Raw genomic sequence first — 11,072 nt, 5'->3', positions numbered from 1 at the left:
TATGTCTTTAGCGTGAAAAAGGCCAATATATTTGCCATTTAAGGTTTCTAAATGGTAAAGTGAAGATCCCTGCCTTTTGCGTATTCTACATTTCAGATATGGTGGTAATAATTTCGCATTGACACCTTTGATTAAGTCACTTTGGGTACGATTTTTCCTGAATACTTCCTGCCCTTCCTTAAACTGAATATCCTTGCATCGTATATTGTAAACTTTTGAAGCTTTTTCGTGCGCTATGATCAAATTTTCGCGAATTTTGTCGTGTATCATGCCAATTTTGGTGTCATTAGGTACAAAGTTTATCTGGTTGTCCTGTATCGATTCTAATCGTTCTAAGATGGGGTATGCAGACCCATGCTGTACCATATTGGTCCCAAATAAGCCAAAATAAGGAGAACACTTCAAAGATTCGTGGTAGTCACTTCGTAAAATACTGGCTATCTTTGACACATATTGGTCCCAGTTAGATTGTTTCTCTTTTATCATAACCCTCAATTTTACTAAAAATTCGCGGTTGGTTCGTTCAGAACAATTAGCCTGTGGAGAATATAAGGCTGTTTTTATATGCGTTATGCCATAGGCCTTTAGAAAATCAACCATTTGAGATGATACAAATTGTTTGCCATTATCCGTATGTATATATTGTGCCACCCCAAACTGGTGAAAAATATTTTCCTCAACGTAAGATATAATAGCCGCCGAGGTTGCCTTTTTCAGTGGTTTGAGAAAAATATATTTTGTGAAGTGGTCTAAAGCTACAAAAACCATACTATTGCCCTGCCTAGTTCGTGGATATGGACCTAAAAGATCCATATAGATTCGCTGGAATGGGCGTTCTGTTTTCATCTGATGCCCCATAGGGGGTTTCAAAATCTGATTTGTAGGTTTCACAGATTTACACGTATCACAATCAGCCACAAACATTTTGACATCTTTGGCCATTTTAGGCCAGAAATATTTTTCTCGTATTCTGTTTAGAGTTTTTGCAAAACCACCGTGACATGAGTTAAAGATATGACAATTTCTTATAACCTCATCTCTCATTCCTCGGGGCAACCATAAACGCCATAATAAATCTTCCTCCTCACATTCCCCTTTTCTGAATTTCACCCTCTGATAAACGAATCCATCGGAAATACAAGTATCTGGAAAATTGTCCCGAAATTGTTCAATTTTGTCTTTAAGGTCATTATATTCCGTCGATGAAAAATGATTAGAATTCAAGTCAATTTCAAATGGCATTTCTGTCTCTATTTCCTCCACGTCATGCACTCTCGAAAGGGCATCTGGCACAATATTAGCAGAGCCTTTTCGATATTCGACTTCAAAATCAAAAGACTGCAGCTTAAGACTCCACCGACCTAGTCTTCCGGATAAGTCCTTTTGTGACATGAGCCATCGTAAACTACTATGGTCGGTGATAATCTTAAACTGAAGACCCTCGACATAGGGTCGAAATCGTTTAAGACACACTATTGCGGCCAAACACTCAAGCTCAGTCACTGTGTAATTTTTTTGCGCCTTGTTAAGTTTTTGAGACACATACGCTATGGGGTGCTCCTGCCCGGTACAATCTGTCTGAACTAATACACCGCCTACTCCTACTCTCGAGGCATCACATTGTATAGTAAATGGTCTAGAAAAGTCCGGTTGACTCAATACAGGGGCCGTTGTAAGGGCCTCTTTTAATCGTGTGAAAGCTAACTCCGCCTCTGGTGTTATTCTAAATTTCTCGGTTTTCTTTAGACAGTCGGTCAGTGGTGCAGATAACTCGGCGTAATTGGAAATAAATTGACGGTACCAACCGGTCATGCCTATGAATCTTCTAATCTGTCGTGCAGTCTTCGGTAAGGGAAATTTAGTTATCGCCTCTACTTTTTCTTGGTTAGTTCGAAGAGTACCCTGGCCAACTATGTATCCTAAATATTTTATTTCTTTCTGGCAAAATCGACTCTTCTCGACGTTTATAGTCAAATTAGCATAATTCAAACATTTTGCAACTTCCCTTAACACACTTAAATGGGTATCGAAATCTGATGTGCAGACTAAAAGATCGTCTAGATATATAAATACTTTTTCACGTAGACGACTGGGTATTACTTTATCCATTAGTCTGCTCATTCTTTGTGCAGCATTGCAGAGACCGAAAGGCATTACTGTATATTGGTACAGTGGCCTTCCAGGTACTGCAAATGCCGTTTTTTCTTTTGAACTCTCATCTAAGGGTATTTGCCAATAAGCATCTTTAAGGTCAATGCCCGAGATATAGTGAGTGTCCTGTAGTCTACTTAAAAGTCCATTTATGTGTGGCAAGGGATATGCGTCTTTCTTTGTCAATTCATTAAGCTTACGCGAGTCGAGACAGAGCCTATTCTTCCCAGGTTTTCTGACCAAAACAATAGGGCTACAATAAGGGCTGTTACTCTCCTCAATAACGCCTAAATAAAGCATCCGATCCAGCTCAGCATAAGCCTCCTGTTGTCGAGGCGGAGACATCGGATAATGCTTAATTTTGAATGGCGGAGAATTCCCCGTATCGATGTTATGAGTCTCTAGGCTAGTGCGACCTAAACCTAATTTTGAAAATGATGGGAATTCATCGATAACTTTTGACAATTCTAATTTTTGTCGAGAATTCAGAATATGAAATGATTCTGTGTCATCAGATTGAGAATTGGAACCTGTAGAAATCTCAGACAGAAAAATTTGAGGAGCAATATCAAAAATCTTCCAAAAATTAACCCCAAGATATACCTTTTGCCTCAAAGAAGGTGCTATGTAAAATAAAACATTTCTGGTTGTATTTTTATAAGTAACAGGTATTTCAGTGTAACCTATAATATCCTGTCTACTGCCATCAGCCGTTTTCAAGGTACTGCTAAATTTCGCAATTTGCGCGTTACACTTTTCTATTATATCCTGGCTGTTCATTCCCAATACGCTTATCGATGCACCTGAATCCAACAACCCATAAACTACTATTCCACCTAGTCTTATTTTTGCATATGGTCTCTCATCACCACCATCATCGATAACTGCGGATTCTATTATCTTTTTAAATCCTCGTCGTTTCCTAAATCTTTCCCTACATTTCTCTATACGCTTCGATAGACCATTACCAAAAATTCTATTCCGTGTCTCTATATATTTCATTTTCCTCTCATGAAGAGACAAATTATAAGTTCTCCTAGTCTCTTTAGTTACATTTATATCTTTATCCAATTGTGTCTCCCTTCGTAATAAATTCACATGATTTAATTCTTTGTCATTATTCAATACCGAGGGGTTTTTGGTTTCGAACGAAGTTCCCTCTAGTCTTCGTTCCTGTTCTTGTTTCCCGAGTGATTTTTACATAGCGGGGTAGTTACACCTTTTGCACCACAACGGTAACAAAATAAATTACGTTTATCAGACGGACAATCATAAAACGAATGGCCCATTAAATCGCAATTCCAGCACTGGAATTTGGAAAAATCAATCGGCCTTTTGGAATGATAATGTTTGTATGCTATATCTGCTATATCACCCATATCTGGTAATGCATCTGTATCCTCAGAAGAGTACATTTCGGCCACAAAACGCTTTGGCTGGCGAAGTTGACTCTGACGGCCCAAAAATGCTTCGGCCTTTCTAGCCGCTGCTCTAAGATGGTCCAAGCTAAAAATGTCAGATGAGAACAGTAAAGACCCTAATGACTCCTTTGCATTATTTTTTATAAGTTCGATTATTTTCGGCTCTTTCATTGGTTCATCCAATCTACTATTCATATCTACTATAGCTGTAAAATAGTCATCGAAACTTTCTTTATGTCCCTGATGTCTCTGAACCATTCTAACTATCTTATCGCAGTCATTTTCTGACCTAGAAAACTCCTTCACAATAGCCGTTGTTAAGTCATCATAAGTAGCATCAGGATGTTGCCTAGAATAAAACCAAAACCACGACTCTGCTTTCCCTTTTAACAGTACATTAAAACATGCCAATACTTGTTCGGGTGTATACTTATTTCTTTTACGCAAAGTATCTATCTTAAAGAGAAAGTCTTCTACGTCTTCCGTTCCGTCAAAATAAACATTCCATTTGTCCATTGAAATTGGTTTAATAACATTGGGAGCGCTCAAAGTTTCACCTAACATCGAAGAATTTGGCTGTGACACATTTCTTTGGCCTCTATGTGTATGACGATCTTGAGATGTATTAGATATACGAGAAATATTAGTATTATGGTCATTTGGTTGATTACTATCAACCGTTTCGCTTAAAGTTCGTCTTAGATTACTCACTTTCTCCAAATACAAACGATGATTTAAAGACATTACCCTCTCTAACATGGCCTCTAATCCATCTAGATTGGTCATATTGTTACTGCCCGAGTTGGAAGCGGTGGCTCCTACTTCACCTGCTACTTGATTAGGATTATCTGGCATTATGCTCTCTTTTTGACTTACTATTACATCGATCAGGTTACCCCTGCTTCTTGTCCGATTCGCGATAGGACTAATATCTAATCTAGGTCTAATGACGGAAGGATTTTGAAATTCCCCTTCTTCGTCTATAGTGTAATTTACTTCGGTGTCACTTAATGAATCTTCCAACTTACTTAGCCTTCTTGACTTACGTCTTCTACTTGACATAACCGAGTCTCAATTTTCAAAAAAAAAAATTATAAAAAATTAGATGTGAACGATATCATTAATTTTGTGGGAATGGTATACTGCATTTTCAAGGTAATACTTAAATTGGTATGTAAAAGCTATTAATATATTTCAAAGATATTTACCAAGAACATCGCCCTCCTACAGAAAACAAATACTTGAAATTTAATTTGAATTTTCTAAAATATCGCTAAAGTTTATCCTTATTTAAACCGAATAAACACTTGACTGACATTTAAGAAAATAGGAAAAATACTATTGACTCTAAATTGTAAATGTGGTTATCTTTCAGCTGTCACAAGATTAAAAAAAAATTACGCTATCTTTTAAAATCCGACTAACAAACTTTCGAAAACCGTAGACTTTTCTGCTACTTCAAATTGAAGTTTACATTCTTCAATTGGTATGCACAAAAGTAAAATAAACATTGTGGGAAAGTAAATTGCATCATACGGGCAGAATATCATAGCATATCCTGATCCTGGTCTAACCTACTAAACTTGAAAAATCTCGAATTCGGCTAAAAGCGAACTCGTTGGGCGCCATCTCTTTTGTTGCCTTATGTTCTTAAAATATTTAAACAGTTTTCCTTTTTGCTGGTCGAGCTTAGAATGTAAGAAAAATGGGGCTTAGCTCGCCGGATCGGGGAGGGTCCTTGACCTAACTAAAAGGATTCTTAGCAACAACAGAAATCAAAAATATATACATTCTAAGACTTAAAATCATTTTGGCCTAAATATGAAAAAATCGAAATAACCCGCAACCGATGACATTTGGTATATATCTGTATATGGGCGAAAGCTGTTTTTATCGCCAGGACGCTTTTATCAAAACCCACCCTCTACTCTAAATGAATTACGCGCCCGAAATATTTTATTATTCATTTCCCTAAACTGTTTTGAATAAATTTACTTTACCTCATTACATATTACCTTGCAATACACCATTCCCAATTAGAAGAAATTTATCTCATTTCTGTACAATTCAAATTTATACACATTTATTAAAATAATTCATTTTTAAACCTAACAATAAATGTCGTTATATTTTATGTATGAATTCCCAAAATAAGAATTTAATCGAACGTATATTTCTATATACCAAAATGTATGTTAATTCATATAACCAATTTGTTAAATGTAAAAAAAATAAAGCGCTTGACTTACATTTTTAGATCCTCTGTTGAGGATAGCGATGATCTGTAATAGATGGACATGATATGGGCAAAAACAAAATCTTCAAATATCATATTGCTTTCAACGATGTATTGAGCTCAATCCATACGTGTTCTGTAAAAGATTTCAAAATATAGATGTAAATAAAATATGCCACCAAATGTAATCATATCATTAATTTCATGTAATTTCAATGTAATTTCTTCAACATAGGTATCCCTACAATCCATTATGATTCAGGGCTATGTAAAGAATTTACATAGTAAATTCAGTCATGCACTTTTTGTTGTTTTGTTTGTTTCTTTGTTATGAAAGAATATTATGTTAAGTATAAATATCACTTAAGCCATTAAAGCAATGACTATCAAACTTAAATGTTACACTAAGACGAGAGAGCTTAAATTATGTTACAATTAATGTTAGTTTTAATTCATAAAATTTAACATAGCAGATGTAAAAAAAAAGAAAACTTAGCAGAGTAGTTTCTCAATTCTCTTCCGGCTCCATTCGGAACAGAGCATTGACTTAATCAAACTATAGGGTAAATTGTTTGTGTTGAATGGAATGCACATGCTGCGTAGTTGTTGGTGTAAATGATGAGAAGACTTTCATTCTTCTTTTATGTTCATTGATCTCCAAATTAAAATGTAATACGCAATATCCAATTTTTTGGCACTTTTGTTACTTCTCCACAACAAGACAATTATTTGGAATTTCAATTTTAAGGGCAGGAAGGCCTTTGGCCTATAGAAGGCCTTGACTATTTTATAATTTTCAGGTATTTTTGTATAGATTTTTTTCTTGATTTTCCAAAAAAGTAGTGAGAAATAATTGGTGTATCACTTCCAAAATTTTATCTTGCTTGGGTATTAATTTGTATTTTTTTTTTTTTTTGCGCTTATTGTTTTACATCAATGCAGGCGATCACTTTGAGTTTGGGTTATCCAAAGACATAAATCTTTGGACCACATACTGTACGGGAAAAATATTATCCAATGAAAAATGAAATTTCCATAAATCATTCTTTAACAAAAAAAATACCTTAAAATTCCTTTAACTCGCGTGATAAAGTTTAATTTTTTGCAGCTTAAAATTTGTGTATATCTTAACCACAAGTGGATTGCTTTGAATTTATACTTTTCTGTTTTAATTAACTTCACAGCTCGGCAATCGTAAACTTTTGAGTAAGAAAAATATAGAAGTTTATACTTTGACGTGTAAGAGAGGAAAGAACGAACCGGAACACGAGTTATTTATGAATGACATTTGACCAATCATATGATATTTCATCTTCGGAACAGTTGATGTTAATCATTTACACTGATTAGATAGATAGATACCTGCAGAGCGTTATTTTTGAATTTTTATTTAATAAATGTTCATTATTTTCATTGAAATAAAAATACGTAATTATGGAAATTTTTAGTGTTGGACACACGCCTCAAAAATTTTATAGATATATTTTGTTCTATGTAGATAAAAAATTGGACTAAAAAACTGTAACAATTTCTTTAAATATTTAAATATCCACGATGGTTTAAGATGAAGCTCATGTAACATACAGCATTTATTGTAGAATGAACCGGCAACGCGGATTGAATCACTGGTAACTTTGAATCCATCACTATATGTATATAGTGGAATACCATAAAGATGTAGTAATAATTGCACCTTTCACATGTATAAAACGTAAAAAATAGTGAGGAGTTTGTAAATGTAAATAAGAACCTACCATCCATGTTCTTTTTCACTTGGGTTTCATATAACATAGATAAGGCATCGTATTGAACAATTTTACATCAGAGTTGCCTTAAGTTTCTTACGTGCCCTTTAACTCGCAGAATAAATCTGCATTAAAATCTTTTACATTCGTATTTTTGAACTGACTCTTGAAATTGGGTATCCAGAAACCATTTGTGGACATTATAGGTTTAATACGTCAACGCATACGAACGTAAAATTTTACTCACGTCCAAGGATCTACATACATAAAAAATATATATACTTTGTGGGGTATCAGAGCAATATTTCGGAATGACAAAGTTCATATACCCCCATGGGAGGGTATAAAAATTATCAATGTTCAAGATGGGCGTTTTTACCGTGAAATTTAAAAATTTTAAGAAATTCGGAACTATATTGTGGGGAATACTAATTTAATAAAACGTTAATGCTTCAATTGGGTATAACTTTAGTTAATTTTGCTAAACTACACAAAAAATTTTGCTTACACAAAAAAGTCAAGGAAACTTTCTCATATTGTAGAAATTTTTACTAAAACATAATAATTGACATGACCTAAAATAGAGTTAAATTGGATTTAGTGCCCTGAGTTGAGATGAGTTTTAAGTGTCGTAGTTTTCCCTAAAGAAGGGTGTTAAGTTCGAGTTAAGCAGCTAAAATAAATAAAAAAAGGGAATGATGCCAAGTATCAATTCAAAAATTTGTTTTCTTGAAATTTTAATATTTCTATGATACAGCCAACTTAATACCGTCTCTAAGGCTAAACATGAAACAAACGTATTAATTACGCCGTTTTTTTAATATTTTGTAATAGATTTTCTATTATGGCCTGTTATTGTATATCGAACGAAAGCTTTCTTTCGTATTCTAAACGAAAGAAAATTGATTTTTGTTCCTTTATTTCGAAAGGCAAGTCACTTTATATTTTGTTGCGAGTAATAAACGAACATATACAACATGTGTCAAAAAAAGTAAAACCATTGTAAACATTTGAATGAATTTTCAGGCCAAAAATTTTAAAATATTCATTTTTGATAATCAATATATTCTCATACAAACGAAACGAACTTTCAAAAATAGAAAATCCCAAATTCATTTGAATTCTAGTGGCTTCCTTTCTTTCGAATGGGTTTTCCTTCGATATTCCCGATTTTTCTAAATGTTTCATAAATTATTTAGACTAAAAGATACATGTTTAGATAGTATATTTTAGTCTGTTTTCGAATGGTTCAAATGAAGACATTATACCAACTTTATATTTGTATCATCTTCGGCTGATGTCCTTTTTGCTACATAAATTGAAATGTTGACGGTTATCGTCGGATAATATTTAACGCATTTACATTTCTGGATTTTTATACCCACCACCATAGAATTGTGATGGGGGTACAATAAATTTGTCATTCCATTTGTAGCTCATCGAAAAATTGATTTCCGACTATATATATTCTTGATCGGAGAGAAATTCAAATTCATAATAAAGCTATCTTGCTTAAGTTTTGCACAAACTCGTTTTTTGTCTTCAAGCAGGTCAAGTTCGAAGACATCCCGATTTGGGGCCTTGGGCTTCTAGAAACCGTATTTTCTATGCCTGAAATTGGAAACCAAGAAGTATTTTAGAACCATAAATAAGTGTGCCGAAAATGGTGCCTATCGGTGCATGGTTTGTTATAGCCCCCATATAGATCGATCTCCCAATTTGACTTCTTGGGCTTCTAAAAACCATATTTTCAACCCGATTTTCCTGAAATTGGAAATCTATAGTTATTTTTAGGTCGAACCCCCCTCTTTGGGGGGGTTCTGACTAATTTGGTCGACTCAATCGAATTGTGGGAGAAGCAACTAATACTACATATGGAATTGGTCGTTACTCCCTTCTTCATTCGGTTGTATCTCCCAACCTAAATAGCACCCACAACCGAATTGTAAGTTAATGTTGTTTCCGCAAATTTCTGTATTTTATATTTAATGTTAGCTTCACAGGGTGTAAGTAAAAATATTATATATAAATACAATACATTATTATCAATCAAAATAAACGATTTCTTTAAATATTTAAATATCCACGATGGTTTAAGATGAAGCTCATGTAACATACAGCATTTATTGTAGAATGAACCGGCAACGCGGATTGAATCACTGGTAACTTTGAATCCATCACTATATGTATATAGTGGAATACCATAAAGATGTAGTAATAATTGCCCCTTTCACATGTATAAAACGTAAAAAATAGTGAGGAGTTTGTAAATGTAAATAAGAACCTACCATCCATGTTCTTTTTCACTTGGGTTTCATATAACATAGATAAGGCATCGTATTGAACAATTTTACATCAGAGTTGCCTTAAGTTTCTTACGTGCCCTTTAACTCGCAGAATAAATCTGCATTAAAATCTTTTACATTCGTATTTTTGAACTGACTCTTGAAATTGGGTATCCAGAAACCATTTGTGGACATTATAGGTTTAATACGTCAACGCATACGAACGTAAAATTTTACTCACGTCCAAGGATCTACATACATAAAAAAAGGGTTGTAACGACACCAAGCAAATATGGCCCCATCTAAACTTAAACCGCACACTAGATATGCTAGTGTTCTCGAGACGCCAGATATCACTCCTGATATCTGCTGTAAGGGGTCGCTGCCTGATAGGCGATTTTGCAAAAACTATTGGTGCGAAGTATAAAGGGTGATACTTGACGTATTTCTTTCAATTTTGCATTTAAAAAACCTGAACACCCCTCATTTTAAAGGTGTGTGTGTGTGTGTGTGTGTAGAATGCTGCTCCTATTTTGATTTTGGAATTCACTCTTCAGTTGTCAACATGCCGTCCAAGCAAGAAGAAAATCGCGAAAATCCGAGCAACTCGCACGCAAAGCTGGCAAAATCGCTAAAAGTTGCCAATTCAACCGTTACAAATGTAATTAAAGTGTTTGGGGAACGTTTGTCGACGGCCAGGAAGTCTGGATCGGGGGGAAATCGAAAACCGGAAGCCGCTGAGACGACAAAGAGAGTTGCCGGTAGTTTCAAGCGAAACCCTAACCTCTCTCTCCGAGATGCCGCAAATAAGCTGGGTGTATTGTCTACAACCGTGCATCGAGCCAAAAAACGAGCCGGACCATCGACTTACAAGAAGGTAGTGACTCCAAATCGCGATGATAAACAAAATACGACGGCCAAAGCGCGATCCCGGAGGCTGTACACGACGATGCTGACGAAGTTTGACTGCGTGGTAATGGCTTCCGGGACTGTCAACCAAGAAATTTTAGTTAAAGAGTGTTTGAATAAACGTCTGCTGCCTTTCCTGAAGAAACACGGTTGTTCCGTACTGTTTTGGCCGGATTTGGCATCTTGCCATTACGGTAAAAAGGCCATGGTTCCCAAGGACAAGAACCCTCCCAACACGCCAGAGCTCCGCCCAATTGAGAAATACTGGACTATTGTCAAGCGGAACCTAAAGAAGACCAAAAAACTGCTAAGGACGAGCAGCAGT

At 35.2% G+C, this 11,072-nt stretch overlaps 1 long non-coding RNA gene across 1 annotated transcript; it reads right to left on the bottom strand.

Annotated features, from left to right (window-relative positions):
* Positions 1–5,618: 5,618 nt before the first annotated feature.
* LOC142239141 (uncharacterized) lies at positions 5,619–7,058 on the bottom strand. The gene is made up of 2 exons (XR_012722926.1): positions 6,872–7,058; positions 5,619–5,944 (listed from the first exon to the last, which is right to left on the bottom strand). It is a non-coding gene; the product is annotated as an uncharacterized LOC142239141 (long non-coding RNA).
* Between the last annotated feature and the right edge of the window lie 4,014 nt (positions 7,059–11,072).

The sequence above is a fragment of the Haematobia irritans genome, chromosome 5 (assembly GCF_050003625.1).
Source record: "Haematobia irritans isolate KBUSLIRL chromosome 5, ASM5000362v1, whole genome shotgun sequence".
Taxonomy (NCBI): domain Eukaryota; kingdom Metazoa; phylum Arthropoda; class Insecta; order Diptera; family Muscidae; genus Haematobia; species Haematobia irritans.
This window is presented reverse-complemented; position numbering and strand designations above follow the sequence as displayed.